Source organism: Pyrus communis, chromosome 6, assembly GCF_041283825.1.
Source record: "Pyrus communis isolate YQ-2024b chromosome 6, ASM4128382v1, whole genome shotgun sequence".
Taxonomy (NCBI): Eukaryota; Viridiplantae; Streptophyta; class Magnoliopsida; order Rosales; family Rosaceae; genus Pyrus; species Pyrus communis.
In genome coordinates, this window is record NC_142570.1 from 17,164,192 (window position 1) to 17,180,541 (window position 16,350).

General features: G+C 37.0%; 1 pseudogene across 1 annotated transcript; it reads left to right on the top strand.

Annotated features, from left to right (window-relative positions):
* The first annotated feature begins 12,245 nt into the window (after nucleotides 1–12,245).
* LOC137709989 (elongation factor G-2, chloroplastic-like) lies at nucleotides 12,246–16,129 on the top strand (annotated as a pseudogene). Its single transcript, XR_015963280.1, has 5 exons — nucleotides 12,246–12,336; nucleotides 13,302–13,428; nucleotides 13,683–14,966; nucleotides 15,336–15,848; nucleotides 15,956–16,129. The product of XR_015963280.1 is annotated as an elongation factor G-2, chloroplastic-like (transcript).
* Nucleotides 16,130–16,350: the final 221 nt, after the last annotated feature.

The following is a 16,350-nucleotide window of genomic DNA, read 5'->3' on the forward strand; positions in this document are numbered from 1 at the left end:
CAAATTTTTATGGGATTTTCGAATTATAAAACAAAACACACTAAAACACACTAAAACAACTTAAAAACACCTTAAAACAGCAAGGAACAACATTAGAAGTTATGGTGGATAAAACCCTACGAATTTGCATCAAAACACTTTAGTTACCCCCCCACACTTAAATCAAACATTGTCCTCAATGTTTTAAGCATAGATTCACACAAAACATAAGTAAACACACAAAAAGCAACTAAACATATTAAACATGGCATAATGTAATTAACAAAGAGAAGAGTTTAGGGACGCAAATCTGGTTATGGAGTGTAAATTCCCTCTTCTCCTTGGTGATTGCATTGAGGCTTTGATCTTTGTGATTCCACAGGCTTACTCTTGAACTGGTTTCTGCCCATCGTTGATTTTCCTTTGTGCTACTTCTTGAACTGGGCAGCAGGATGGTTCTTTTGGTTTCCCCCGAAGGTCTGAGCTTCCTCCTGTTATCTGTTTCTTTGTTCAATCTTTGCAGGAGTGGTCCCTTCTCTGGAAGTGTAACAACCGTTGAAGATGACTACTCGAGAGCAACGCTAGGTAAGCAATCAGGAATAGATTCCAGGCAGTTGGCTCCAGATCGGAAGACTGACTCCAAGTGCCGGCTGATTGCTTCTTTTACTTTGCCATGCAAGTAAGAACAAGGACAAAGAAAAAGACAGGGAAATAGCATGATATGAGATACTTTTGCTTTTGACCTTGATGATATGAGATACCTTTGCTTTGAAGAAGCGGTGAATGAATCAGCACATGCTTCAATCCGCCGTTTCCTCCTGGGTCATATGTACTCCAGGCATCTGGTATCATCTTTGGGGAAGAAGAAAGAATTGAGTATTTTGAAAGGCTTTGCTGGGAGTGCGCCCTCAGAGGTGAGGGAGAGTTGGGCATTTTCTTCAGGTTTGCCCTGCCATAAAAGACGAAGGTCGACATATATAGAGATAATATCAAGTGGTGGTACTTTTTACCCTTGTCGACAAACGTTTTGATCCCGCAAATCCGGCTCTTTGAAATAATGGCGCCTCTTCGATCTTTGAATACGCCTCTTCGATTTCTGAGCAGGCGCCCCTTCGATTTCTGAACGACGCCCCTTCGCTTTCTGAACGACACGTGGTAGTGCAGATGCGGCTCCTTTTGACAAAGCTGCACGCGTCTTCTGAAAAGCAGAGAAAGCGTCGCCGAACTTTGCGCTTGTCGGCTAAAGATGTGTAGATGCGATGATGGCCTCCACGTGTTTTCAGCTTTGTCAGAAATCTTTTGACAAAGTTGAACGCGTTTTCTGAAAAGCCGAGGGAGCGTCGCCTAAATTACGCCGGAAAATCCGGCTCTTTGAATCGGTGGACGCGTCGCCTTGGCTTTTTATAGAGCTATCGATCACCACAACAAACACACTCTGAAGATTTCCCATTCTTGAAAATCGACTCCGGCCCTTTGAAATTTAACTTCATCCCTTCTCTTTGAACACTTTTGAAAAAAAATGGCAAACTCATCGAACCTTAGCTTAGATTTGAGTTTCAGCAGCGATCCGGTTGCGCCCCGTCAAGGTAATGTATGGCGCCCTTCTTTTTTATCTTCTAACGGTCCTCTTTCAGGTGAAGACTCTGTGATGCAGGACGCCACAACAGCTACAATAGTAGCTAAAAACCTTCTCACTCCAAAAGATAGTAGGCTGCTGTCAGGACGGTCCGATGAGTTGGCCGTTCAAGAGTCCCTCGCACTTAGTGTTCAGTGTGCGAGTTCTGTGTCCAACATGGGCCAACGCCTGCTTGCTCGGTCCCGCCAAGTGGAATCGTTGATGGCAGAGGTGGAAAGACTTAAGCAAGAGATCCAGCAGCTTAAGTACGAGAATAGAAGTTTGCATGTGCTTGCAAATAACTATTCGTCGGGGATGAAGAGGAAGCTTGATGAGCTGCAAGAATCTGAGGGTCGAATTCACAGTGACCGTCAAAGGCTTGCGTCTTATCTCTAGAGGCACCTTTTTCCTGGGTCATCCAGCGCTTGGCCAAGTATTGAGGCCTGGAATGCTCTAGCTCCGATGCCTCCCGCTCCGATGGCTTCCGCTCCGATGCCTCCCGTTTTTATGCCTCCCGCTTCTATGCCTTCCGCTTCTGCGCCTCGTAGTGGGGCTTCACGCAAACAACCTTTGTGAAGCTCCACCTTTCTCCATGTTTAGTATCTTTCTTTCTCTCTTTTTTTTTTTTTTTTTTTTTTTTTTTAATTTTTATTTTTTATTAACATAAATAAAATCAAACGGCATGGAATTGGTCCTTGAATGGAAGGTGATACTTGAAGTGAACCGGCAATAGTTTAAATTCCAGATTGGGTGCCTGAATCATTAACCACATGTTAGTATAAAAGAAAATTGAAATTCGGGGAGGCGGCTTACCTGTGTGCTCCAAAATGAACTCCAGAATAAACACCCCTTCGAAAGTTATGACTTGTCCCGTGTCATAAAATCCAACTTCCTTGGGAATTGTGGTTTCAAATATGTCCTCTTTGATGCCTTCTACATCTTCTCCAGCCACTACCTTCTCTTGAATCATTCTTCTTGGTGTACAAAGTCCTTTGAAGAATTCAACACCATCTAAAACTTGCTGTGTTGCACCAAGAATTTGAATAGCATTTTGCACCTTTGGGAAGGCTTCCACGATGTCCTTTTTACTCTCTTCTTGGTTGGGAATCAAAAACCTGCTAGGAAAAGGGACATTGGGTGGAATAACATCAGAATAACATGGAATTGGGACGTCCTTACTGGTGGTGGGTGGTTTAGAGGGCTTAGGGGGCTGCGGCAAGGGTTGTTCTACCCTTGCCGTGTGCATGTCTTCTTCCTCCTCCTCAATTAGCAGCTCTTCATCCACTTCTAGGCTATGTTTGGACATTTTTAGGTCAGCTCCAACCTCCATAGCACTTCCCAAAGTGATAGCATTATGGATTTCAAAATCTTCCTTCGAGTTTTCAATAGTTGAGTTGGAGAGTTCACTTTGCTCTTGAATTTGTTTCATGAACTCCATAATCTGCCCAAATTGCTCGTCCAATTTACCCAACTTCTTGTCTTGATTTTGTTCGTCCTGCGTCAAAGAGGTTAGTAATTGAAATTTTTTATCATTATCCATGGACATACTTGAACTTGATTGGAATTGTTGTGGGGGAGGTTGTGGTGGCTGCATAGGTGTTGTATTGAACTCCTCATATGGTTGCCAATATGCTTCTTGTTGAGCCTCCTTGGCTTGATTTTGTGACCCCTGCGCCAAAGAATTTATTTCATTAAGAATTTGATTATAATCTATTGGCGAACTTGAATTTAATTGAGCATATTGCATATGAAGTTGTGGTGGCTGCATAGGTCTTGAATAGAACTCCTCATATGGTTGCCAATATGCTTCACGTTGAACTTGTTGATCTTCCCACCATATAGAGTTTGAATGATCCCTCCAATCTCTTTGTGGACATTGATTGGCTTGAAATCCTTGCCTATATGAAGCACCAAATGTAGGGACACTCTGCATTGTGGTCCTTTCGGCATACGGCGACAATTTAGAAGTAAGATTTGCCAATTGAGCTTGAATGCTAGCAAAATCCATATCTTACTTCTCTAGTACCTAAAATCAAAGAAAGAGAACTAAATCAAATATCAAAAGTAACAACAAACAAAGAAAACAACACTAAGTTAGAAACTAAAATGAAAACAACTAAACCAAAAAAAAGAAAAGAACCAAGGGATTAGCAAAGTTGCTAATCCCCGACAACGGCGCCAAAATTTTGATGCGAGTTTTATACGCGCACAAATTAAACCCTCTTTTTGTCAAATTGTAGTATAGGTGCAAGTAGGGATCGTTCTGGACCGGGGATTAGGAGGGATTGTTAATCTCTTGGAAACTGACTTAAAAACGTAAAAACAATATAAAACACTAAACTAGACTCAAAGAATTCAAAAATACTTTAAAACATAAACTAAACAGATTCTAACAAGTTCAAAAGACTCAAAACTCTTAAAAACACAAACTAAATTGATTTCTAACTAATTTGACATTAAAGTAAAGGGGGATTTAGGTTTTGACAAAATTAAACTAAATGAACAAATTGCAATTAAAACAGAATGTAAATATGAATGTGAATAAAATATGGATGATGGAATAGCCAAGGGGTTCTTCTCCACACATGTTACACTTGCATACAAGATTGATTCTCAGTTGGTCTTTCCATAAATTATGAAACTCAACGCCCCGGGTTAATTAGGTCCGCTTAAATTAACCGTCAAGTTTTCCTTAAGTTAATGAATTGGATGGGTTAGCGCAACGCAATTCACCACATTCTCCAAAAGTCCTTTACGTGAACAGCACAATAAAGATACAATCAAAGATCATTAAGCATTATGAAAACTATAAGTGTTGACGAGGCATTCGTTACTATGATGAGCATGAAACTCGTGCCAAGAATTCATTTAACGCGATTGTTTATAAGCAACCTCCACTACTTGTGAATATAAGTTCATAACGATTAGGTGAAATTCACTTATATTCTAGCGTCATATTTATGCATGAAAATTAAGCGCGCATTCTTAATAAACATTCATAAATAAGTTATCAATCAAACGGTTAAACAAATTGAATCCACAACTTATGAAATTCTAACGAAAGTTAATCAATTCATATTGCAAATATAAACATAGTTTCGAATCACCCCCTAGCTAAAGGGGGATTAGTTCCTCATTACTTTGAAATCAAAGAAACACCTAAACATTCCAACAACTCAAACTTGAATTGTATGAACGTTTAGGCATTCTTCTCTTCCATTCCTCATACGTACAAAACAAAGAGAATTGAATTTAAACTTTGAAATCAAAGAAACACCTAAACATTCCAACAACTCAAACTTGAATTGTATGAACGTTTAGGCCCTCTTATCTTCCTCGTTGTTGTAGCACAAGGTCTAAGGTGAGGTTTGGGGAATTATGGAAATGGATGAGGAATGGTGGAATGGGGACTCACGGTTTTGGATTCTAAGGGGAAGTGTTTGTGTTAGTTGTGGTGTGTGAAATGGAGAGATGTTCATGAATGAATGAATGCAAGGGTATTTATAGGAGTAGTGGAGGGAACATATGGCTATGTCATTTGTAGGTGAAGTAGGTGGATGTTGTAGGTGAGTAGGTGGATGTTGTAGGTGAAGTAGGTGGATGTTGTAGGTGAGTAGGTGGATGTTGTAGGTGAAGTAGGTGGATGTTGTAGGTGATTATGAGTGATAAGTGATAAGTGTATGATATGTTAAGTGATAAGTGATAAATGAATGTATGATATGATAAGTGGTGAATGATATGTGGTGAATGATAAGTGGTAGTGTTTAAGTATTTAAAATAGGGAACAAAGCCCTTCCTTGCATGGCAAGGAAGGGAGACACAAGGAAACACACGACAATGTCCTAAGGTTGCTAGGAATGTTGTTTTTGTGTTCTAAAATGCGTAGGAGTTTTCAATGATGCTCAAACATGAGGTCTTTTTAGGATTTAACTTTCCTACTTCAAGTCTTCAATTTCGTCCATCCTTTTGGCTCCAAGCATATGATATCCATTCCAATCTCTAATTTGCTCCAAAAGGCTCCAAAAGGCATCCTTTTGCATACTTTGCCCTTAAACCTGAAAACACACAAAAGAAGCATAAAGAACTAAAATAACTAAAGAAACATAACGTAAATGTACGAGAACAAGCCATTTAAGTCGCATAAATATGCTCCTATCAAACACAAAATAAGAAATGAGGGGGATTGTTGACGAATTTTAAAAGACAAAAGTAAATAGCAACAATTAAATTGAGTTGTAAAGGGAATATGGGTGAAAAGCTAGCTAGAGGATTCTTCTCCACACATGAAACATATGCACATAAACCGATTTCCAGTCATTCTTTCTATAAACCATGAATGACAATGCCCCAAATTAATTGTGAATGCACTAATTAATTCTCAGACTTTCCTAAGTTCATTGAATGGGACTCAGCGACTCAACCAAATTATCCTTCTCAAGTTCCCTAACTATGAAAAGCATGATAGAGACACATATCAAAGGCCATTAAGTTCTGTGAAAATCATAAGCATTGACGAAGAATTTACTTAACTCAATCATGACTAGTGACTTTTACTACTTATAAATATAAGTTCATAACCACTAGGTGAAATTCCTTTATATTCTAGCATCAAATCCCTGCATGCAAACTAAGTATGCATCCTTAATAAACATACAAGAATAAGTTATCTATAAAGCAAATAAGTAAATCGCATTCATGTTTTATGAAACAATAGCTAGATGTAATCAATTTATATAAAACATATGATCATGGCTTCGAATTCACCTCTAGCTAAAAAAAAAAAAAATTTAGTTACACATGTCCATCATAATTGAAAAGCAAACTAAAATAAACATGAAAACTAAGTAAGGACAGAAAGAACTCTGAAAACTCCAATGGTTGAATGACAAGATGCGGTACAATCCTTCTCCTTTGGCTTTTGTAGGTTACAACACCAATTTGGAATAGAACATGTGGCACCAAGTTTTCTCCCCCAATTGATGCGGCAGAAATACATATATATACGGTAAGGTTCGGCAGAAACCAAGGAAAAAAAAAATTAGGGTGTTTGAATGGATTATGACTCCTAGAATCAGATGGGAAGTATTTAGAATAGGATAAGGACTCCTTTTGTAGCTGGAGATAATATTAGATAATGTTGGATAAAGTGGATAATGTTTGGATAAGATGAGATAAGTTTGGATAAGATAAGATAAGTCTGGATAAGGTTGGATAAGATTATGTATTTCCTTGTCTTCCAAGCTTCCAAATTTGATTCCTCTAGATTGTAGCACATATTTAGCACATGTTAAACACCAAAAACGTCCAGCCCTACTGCTCCACACGCATGTTATCCAATCCAAGTCCAAAACTACTCCAAATTGCTCCATTTAGCTATTTATGGTCATCTTTACCAATTGGACCTACAATAATATGAAAACAACTTAAATTACGATAATAAATGGAAATTAACTAAGTAAATGCAAAGAAATAAGATAACAAAATCGCATAAATATGCTCTTATCAGTTCAACCTCCCAGTTTTGAAGATCCTGTTAAACTACATCATGTTTGTAAATTGCATAAGTCTATGTATGGCCTGAAACTAGCTCCCAGAGCCTGGTATGCCAAGTTAACAACTGCATTATAATCTATGGATTCTCTAGTTCACAAAATGATCACTCTGTATTTGTAAAGCAAGATGCTTTAGTGGTGTATATCTTGGTGTATGTTGATGATATCCTAATTACAGGACCAAATTCTGCAGCATGCAAAACTGTGATTTCTCAACTCTATGCTTTATTTCCTATCAAGGATTTGGGATCACTTCATATTTTCCAGGAATTAATGTCATGAGGTATTCCAAGGGTATATTCCTTTCTCAAACTAAATACATCTTGGATCTTCTTAAAAAGACACACATGGATGGTGCCAAACCCTATGCCACTCCACTGAGCACATCTAAATTGGATCACTCTTCTCCATTACTGTCAAATCCAGAAAAATTCAAATCCTTAGTTGGAGGGCTTCAATACTTAACCTGGACTAGACCAGATTTATCTATTGCAGTTAATCTTGTTTGTCAGTTCATGCAAAGTCCAAGACAATCCCATTTTCAGGCTGTCAAAAGAATTTTCAAATATTTGAAAGGTTCTATCTCTCTTGGTCTCTAGTTTCCAAAATGTTCTGCACCACTCAGCATTAATAGTTTTTCAAATGCAAATTAGGCCGGTTGTTTTATAGATTGACGATCCACAGGTGGTTTACGTATTTTTCTAGGTGATTCACTCATCAGTTGAAGTGCTAAGAAACAACCTACTATGGCTAGATCATCAACTGAAGCAGAATACAGATCCTTACCTAACACTACTGCTGAATTGGCTTGGATTTGCAAATTTTTAGTTGATATTGGGCTTGTTCTTCCCTATCCTTCCAAACTCTGATGTGACAACATATTTACTATATCTCTTGCTAAGAATCCACTTTTTCATGCTTGAACCAAGCATGTGGAGATTGACTATCATTACATTGGGGAGAAAGTCTTGGCAAATTCTGTCACAGTGCACTTTGTTTGTACATAGGATCAAACTGCAGATATTTGCACTAAGTCATTATCCAAGGATCGCTTCCTTCTTCTCTGAGACAAACTTTCTCTTCGGCTACCTTAACTTAGTTTGAGGGAGGATACTAAGGGTAGTAATGTAAAATGATGTTGAGTAGTATTGTTAGAGTCTGTTATGGGAGTTTGTTATACCTTACTTAGTCAATAAGATAGGTAGTTACTCTATATGTAAATGATGGTATATATACCTAAGTGTAATATTATTCAATGAATACAATTCACAATTTTTTTTCACTCTCTCTACATTTCTCTTACTGAATCTCTCTCTAGATTCTAACATCCACAACAAGATAGGGCACCAAAATACACACACACACACACACACAACTAGGCCTAGCAATTCCTGACATGACCTGATAACCAGACACGACACGACATGAAATTAACAGGTGTTCGGGTCGACACGATAACAAATCTGGTCGTTATCAGGTAATCCGATAAGAACCTATTAAGATAATGGGTTGGTTCGGGTATACACGTGGATAACACGATACACGATAAGCAAAATATTAATTTTATAATTTTATAACCCTAAAAAAATAGTATAATAATTATATATATTAATATAACAATTTTATACCCCTAAAAACTATAATTATATATATATATATATATATATTTATATATATTAAATTAAATATTAAAAATTGGAGACCATTCGATCGGTTTACATATACATATCATTCAATTTCTTAAGTGTTATACGTACAAAATAAAAAAAAATTCAATCTACTTAATAAATAAATAACTATATAAATATATATACACACACCATTGATGGGATACGAATTCTACAAAACTAATTCAACAATCCAACTATCAATCTTGTTTCTACATGCTTCGAGATCACATCAACAAAAAATCGCAAAAAACAAACATTCAGAGATCAAGTAACAGGACAAAACATTTCGACGGTTAACAACGAAAAATCACTATTTAACGGTTATTTTAACTCCAATTTTGATGATTTTTTACAGCTACACTCCTTGACCCTATATGAATACAATGAATGAACTTGATCTTCAATTTAAAATATTTACACTAGTGGATACCACAAAATCTTATGTTATACTTAATGAAAGTATGAATAAACTCTTAAGTGTTAGTGAATCTATTGTTTTGATGGGATACGCATTCTACGAAACTAGTTTCAACAATCCAACCGTCAAATATGTTTGTATACACTTCGAGATCGTATATGCCAAAAAGCGCAAAAAATAAATATTCAGAGATCAAGTAATGGGATAAAACTTTTCGACGATTATCAACTAAAAATCACGATTTAACGATTATTTTATCTCCAATTTTGATGATTTTTAACAACTACGCTCCTTGACCCTATATGAATACAATGAATGAATTTGATATTCAATTTAAAATATTTACACTAGTGGATACCACAAAATCTTATGTTATACTTAATGAAAGTATGGATAAAACTTAAGTGTTAGTGAATCTATCATTTTAATGGGATACGCATTCTACGAACCTAATTTCAACGATCGAACCGTCAAACTTGTTTGTATATACTTCAAGATAGCATATGCCAAAAATCGTAAAAAATAAATATTCAGAGATCAAGTAACAGGACAAAAATTTTCGACGATTATCAACGAAAAACCACGATTTAACTGTTATTTTAACTCCAATTTTGATGAGTTTTTACAGCTACACTCCTTGACCCTATACGAATACAACGAATGAACTCGATCTTCAATTTAAAATATTTACACTAGTGGATACCACAAAATCTTATGTTATACTTAATGAAAGTATGAATAAACTCTTAAGTGTCAGTGAATCTATTGTTTTAATGAGATATGCATTCTACGAAACTCGTTTGAACGATCTAATCGTCAAACATATTTGTATATACTTCGAGATCGCATACGCCAAAAATTGTAAAAGACAAACATTCAGGGATCAAGTAACGGGACAAAACTTTTCGACGGTTATCAATGAAAAATCACGATTTAATGGTTATTTTAACTCCGATTTTGATGATTTTTTACAGCTACACTCCTTGACCCTATATGAATACAATTAATGAATTCGATCTTCAATTTAAAATAGTGGATACCACAAAATCTTATGTTATACTTAATGAAAGTATAAATAAATTCTTTAGTGTTAGTGAATCTATCGTTTTGATGGGACACGCATTCTACGAACCTAATTTCAACGATCCAACCATCAAACTTGTTTGTATATTCTTCAAGATCGCATACGCCAAAAATCGCAAAAAACAAACATTCAGAGATCAAGTAACAGGACAAAACTTTTCGACGGTTATCAACGAAAAATCACGATTTAATGGTTATTTTAACTCCAATTTTGATGATTTTTAACAGCTACACTCCTTGACCCTATATGAATACAACGAATGAACTCGATCTTCATTTTAAAATATTTACATTAGTGGATACCACAAAATCTTATGTTATACTTAATGAAGGTATGAATAAACTCTTAAGTGTTAGTGAATCTATTGTTTTGATGGGATACGCATTCTATGAAACTCGTTTCAACGATCCAACCGTCAAACATATTTGTATATACTTCGAGATCGCAAATGCCAAAAATTCCAAAAGACAAACATTCAGAGATCAAGTAACGGGACAAAACTTTTCGACGGTTATCAACGAAAAATCACGATTTAACGGTTATTTTAACTCTGATTTTAATGATTTTTTTACAGTTACACTCCTTAACCCTATATGAATACGATGAATGAATTCGATCTTCAATTTAAAATATTTACACTAGTGGATACACTTAATGAAAATATGAATAAACTCTTAAGTGTTAGTGAATCTATCGTTTTGATGAGATACGCATTCTACGAAACTAATTTCAACAATCTAACCGTCAAACTTGTTTGTATATGCTTCGAGATCACATATGCTAAAAATTGCAAAAAAATAAAAACATTCAGAGATCAAGTAACGAGACAAAACTTTTCGACGGTTATCAACGAAAAATCACGATTTAACGGTTATTTTAACTCCGATTTTGATGATTTTTTTCAGCTACACTCCTTGACCCTATATGAATGCAATGAATGAACTCGATCTTTAATTTAAAATGTTTACACTAGTGGATACCACAAAATCTTATGTTATACTTAATGAAAGTATGAATAAACTCTTAAATGTTAGTGAATCTATATGTTTCGATGGGATACGCATTCTACGAAAATAGTTTCAACGATCAAACCGTCAAACATGTTTGTATATACTTAAAGATCGCATATGGCAAAAATTGTAAAAAACAAACATTCAGAGATGAAGTAACGGGACAAAACTTTTTGATGGTTAGCAACGAAAAATCACGATTTAATGGTTATTTTAACTCCGATTTTGATGATTTTTTATAGCTACACTCCTTGATCCTATATGAATATGTTATACTTAATGAAAGTATAAATAAACTCTAAGTGTTAGTGAATCTATTGTTTTGATGGGATATGCATTCTACGAAACTAATTTCAACGATCCAACCGTCAAAATTGTTTGTATATGCTTCAAGATCACATACGCCAAAAATCACAAAAAATAAACATTCAGAGATCAAGTAACGGGACAAAAAATTTCAACGGTTATCCACGAAAAATCACGATTTAACGGTTATTTTAACTCCGCTTTTGATGATTTTTTACAACTACACTCCTTGACCCTATATGAGTATAATGAATGAATTCGATCTTCAATTTAAAATATTTACACCATTGGATACCACAAAATCTTATGTCATAACGATCGATGAAAATTAAAGATTTTGTAAAAGGAATAACATGCAAGCTTTGAGTTCTATTGGCAAGGTTTAAACTTTTGAGAAAGGCTTCACAACCTTGAAAACAAAAACTCTTTCATTTTGCATATCCTTGCACATTTAATATTTGTAATAGACTAGGAGTGTATGGATGTTTGTTTATTAGGCTCTTATTTTTTAGTGTAGATGTACTACTTAAACGACAAATGTGTTTTAATGTTTTGAAGTAATATTTATGTAACAATGTGTGGTATGTGCAAATTTATGAAAACAGATCATAATGGGTCGTATCCACTCCAACTCCTCAAAGTTCTCTAATTTGCGCCAATAGAACCGAAGAAATCTTTCAGTTTTTGCCATGGCTGCTGAGGGTATTTTTCTCCACAAATTCTTTGTCTTGCTTTTGTTTATCTACTGCTTTCTTGCTGAATTATTGCTTTTTGAATTGTTTTGAGGAATACGCAGTTGCACAAATTGTTCAAATTTGGTAATTCAGTGACCTTTTGTGTGCATTTCTGGTTTGGTTCTTATTTGAAATGAATCGAATTGAATATTTATATCCAAAAGAATTGATTTTTCTAATTGTGATAATTTTGCCTCATGTTTTGTTTAGGAATTTAATATAGGAAAACTAATGAAAATGGCTTGAAAACTTTGAGTTTTAACGATAAGGACCAAATAAAGGATAAAGTGAATAATACCAGGATTGATTTTTAGTGTAAAAATGTGGTTTTTCGTTAAAAGTGAACAGTACCGCGGGTTTTTTTGTTAAAACTCCCATTTAATATTCTAATTTCTTCTCAATCAAATATCGTTTTTGTAAGCATATAAGGGTACTTGAGATTGATTAGAGCATCTGAACTTCACTAAAATTCACTGTCAATCTGCAACCTTGGTAGAAGTAGCCTGCTTAGCTTGTTGTGTTCTTAATATACTCAAATTTTATTTTGATTTGTCGAAGGAAGGTAATCGAATGTTGTATGGATCTATTTTGTTGTTTATAGAACTTATATACTGATAGGAATTCAATCTTTGGAAATGTTGATAAGTGATGTTGTTCTCGACAGTTCTAGGAGTTAGCCTCACCATGGTATGTAGCTACTTTGATGCTGGATGTAAACACAATAATGACACTTTTCTGTCTTTCCAATGAAATATTATAGCTGAATGGCTCTCTATTTTAACAGATATTTTCGGGGCTTCTTGAATTGGCTTTATAAGTATACCTAGAAACTTTGTACTTGTTTCAGTTTGCTTTTGATATTTGCGGTAATGTTATTTTATCAGCTGATATAGCATAGCTGGATTATATTATTTGGTTTGTTCTTTGTGCCAGATGGAAAGCGTGCAGTACCATTAGAAGATTATCGCAATATAGGGATTATGGCTCACATAGATGCAGGGAAGACTACTTCAACTGAACGAATTTTGTTTTATACTGGAAGAAACTATAAAATAGGGGCGCCGGGGGGTTGGGGGAGGGGGAGGGGGGGGGGGGGAATGGGTACACAAGGGAACAGCAACTATGGACTGGATGGAGCAGGAACAAGAAAGAGGCATTACCATATGTGGTGGGGGGGGGGGGGGGGGGGGGGGGGGGGGGGCGGGCTGGTTACACGAAGGAACAGCAACTATGGACTGGATGGAGCAGGAACAAGAAAGAGGCATTACCATATGTGGTTGGGGGGGGGTGGGGGGCGGGGGTGGGGCGGGGCTGGTTACACGATGGAACAGCAACTATGGACTGGATGGAGCAGGAACAAGAAAGAGGCATTACCATAACATCTGCTGCAACTACGACATTTTGGGACAACCATAGGATTAACATCATTGACACTCGTGGCCACGTTGACTTTACCCTTGAAGTGGAGCGGGCACTCAGGGTGCTGGATGGCGCTATATGCTTGTTTGACAGTGTTGCTGGTGTGGAACCTCAATCTGAAACTGTGTGGAGGCAAGCTGATAGATATGGGGTGCCCAGGATTTGCTTTGTCAATAAAATGGATCGTCTTGGAGCAAACTTTTCCGAACAAGGGACATGATAGTGACAAATTTGGGTGCCAAACCAGTACTTCAAATTCTAGTTGGTGCAGAAGATAATTTTAAGGGAGTTACTAATCTTGTGAAGATGAGAGCTATACTTTGGTCTGGAGAAGAGTTGGGTGCTAAGTTTGTTTACGAGGAGATTCCATCTGATCTGCTGGAGCTCGCTCAAGAATACAGGGCGGAGATGATAGAAACCATAGTTGAGTTGGATGATGAAGCTTTGGAGGGCTATCTAGAAGGAATTGAACCTGATGAGGAAACCATTACGAAATTAATTAGGAAGGGAACCATTGCAATTAATTTCGTGCCAGTACTGTGTGGTTCAGCTTTTAAAAATAAGGGGGTTCAACCATTGCTTGATGCAGTCGTGGATTATTTGCCTTCACCACTTGATGTGCCACCAATGAAGGGCACTGATGCAGACAACCCAGAAATCACAATTGAAAGGGCCTCAAGTGATGACAAACCATTTGCCGGGCTAGCATTCAAGATCATGAGTGATCCATTTGTTGGGTCCCTTACGTTTGTGAGAATCTATGCAGGAAAGCTAACAGCTGGATCCTATGTGCTGAATGCAAGCAAGGGGAAAAAGGAGAGGATTGGTAGGCTTCTAGAAATGCATGCAAACAGTAGGGAAGATGTAAGGGTAGCTTTAGCTGGTGATATTGTTGCACTTGCAGGCCTGAAAGATACCATTACTGGTGAAACATTGAGTGACCCCGAACATCCTATTGTACTTGAACGAATGGACTTCCCTGATCCTGTGATTAAGGTGGCCATTGAACCCAAGACTAAAGCTGATGTTGACAAGATGGGAGCTGGTGTGGTTAAGCTTCCTCAAGAAGACCCCTCTTTCCACTTCTCACGGGATGAAGAGATAAACCAGACAGTGATTGAAGGAATGGGAGAATTGCATCTTGAAATTATTGTTGATCGGCTCAAGAGAGAATTTAAGGTCTGTGTCTACTACTCCATGTTTCTTATAGTCCATTTTATTTATGATCCTTAAGATATTGCGAGATGTTTTTTTCTTTGTTTGTTCCTTTTCTTGTTTTGGCATAGTGTCGTCTGGACTATTATATCTCAACCAACACGTATGAGCATATAAAAGGTGTGTATACGGACAGTTTTGTGATCTCTTGGAGTTTCTGAAACCAGTTTGCATAGGGACGTATTGTTTCTCGACTATCTGAGATAGGCCGTTGTCTTAAATAGTTCCTTGAAATGTGTTAATTGTTATTCCTTTCGAATTTTCAAACAATTGAGTTCTTTGGATACGCTGTTGATTTGGATGTTCATAACTGCGATTGCTTGGTCTGTGCAGGTTGAAGCGAATGTTGGAGCACCCCAGGTTAACTACCGGGAAAGCATTTCCAGGACCTCAGAAGTGAGGTGCGTGCACAAGAAACAATCAGGTGGACAAGGTCAGTTTGCAGATATCACTGTACAATTTTAACCCATGGAGCCTGGTGGTGGATACGAGTTTAAGAGTGAAATCAAGGTAGGTGCAGTGCCAAGAGAATACACTCCTGGGGTGATGAAAGGATTAGAGTAGTGTATGAGTAACGGTGTACTTGCAGGCTTTCCTGTTGTCGACGTACGCGCTGTACTACTCGATGGTTCTTACCATGATGTCGACTCAAGCGTGTTGGCATTTCAATTGGCAGCAAGAGGGGCCTTCCGTGATGGAATAAAGAAAGCTGCCCCGAAAGTGCTTGAACCAATAATGAAAGTTGAAGTCGTTACGCCTGAAGAACATCTTGGAGACGTTATTGGTGATCTCAACTCAAGGAGAGGACAGATCAACAGCTTTAATGACAAGCCTGGTGGTCTCAAGGTATGTTAAGGATTTATAACAAGACTGTTACCTTCGAATCTTGGCGAAGTATTATGGACTGGTAAACATGTTGCACTTACTAATCGTTCGTGCCGGTATTAATGCAGGTGGTGGATGCACTGGTTCCTCTTGCGGAGATGTTTCAGTACGTTAGTACGCTACGGGGCATGACAAAAGGTCGTGCATCGTATACCATGCAGTTAGCTAAGTTTGATGTTGTTCCTCAGCACATTCAGAACCAGCTTGCTGCCAAGGAGGAAGAAGTTGCTGCTTGATTTTGTTACACTGTATGATCAGAGGGACCATATAAATTATGTCCCAACTCATTATTTAAGAAACATGAGGGTCTTTATTTCCTCTCCTTTTCCCCATTTTTTCTCTCTTTACCAAAAGACATTGAGAGTTTATAGTGATTTTTCCTCTAAAAAGGATACCGCTCATAAATTTGTGTTGTAATTTTATGCGCAAACAAAAACAAATTTTAATAAAATACCAAATGCTA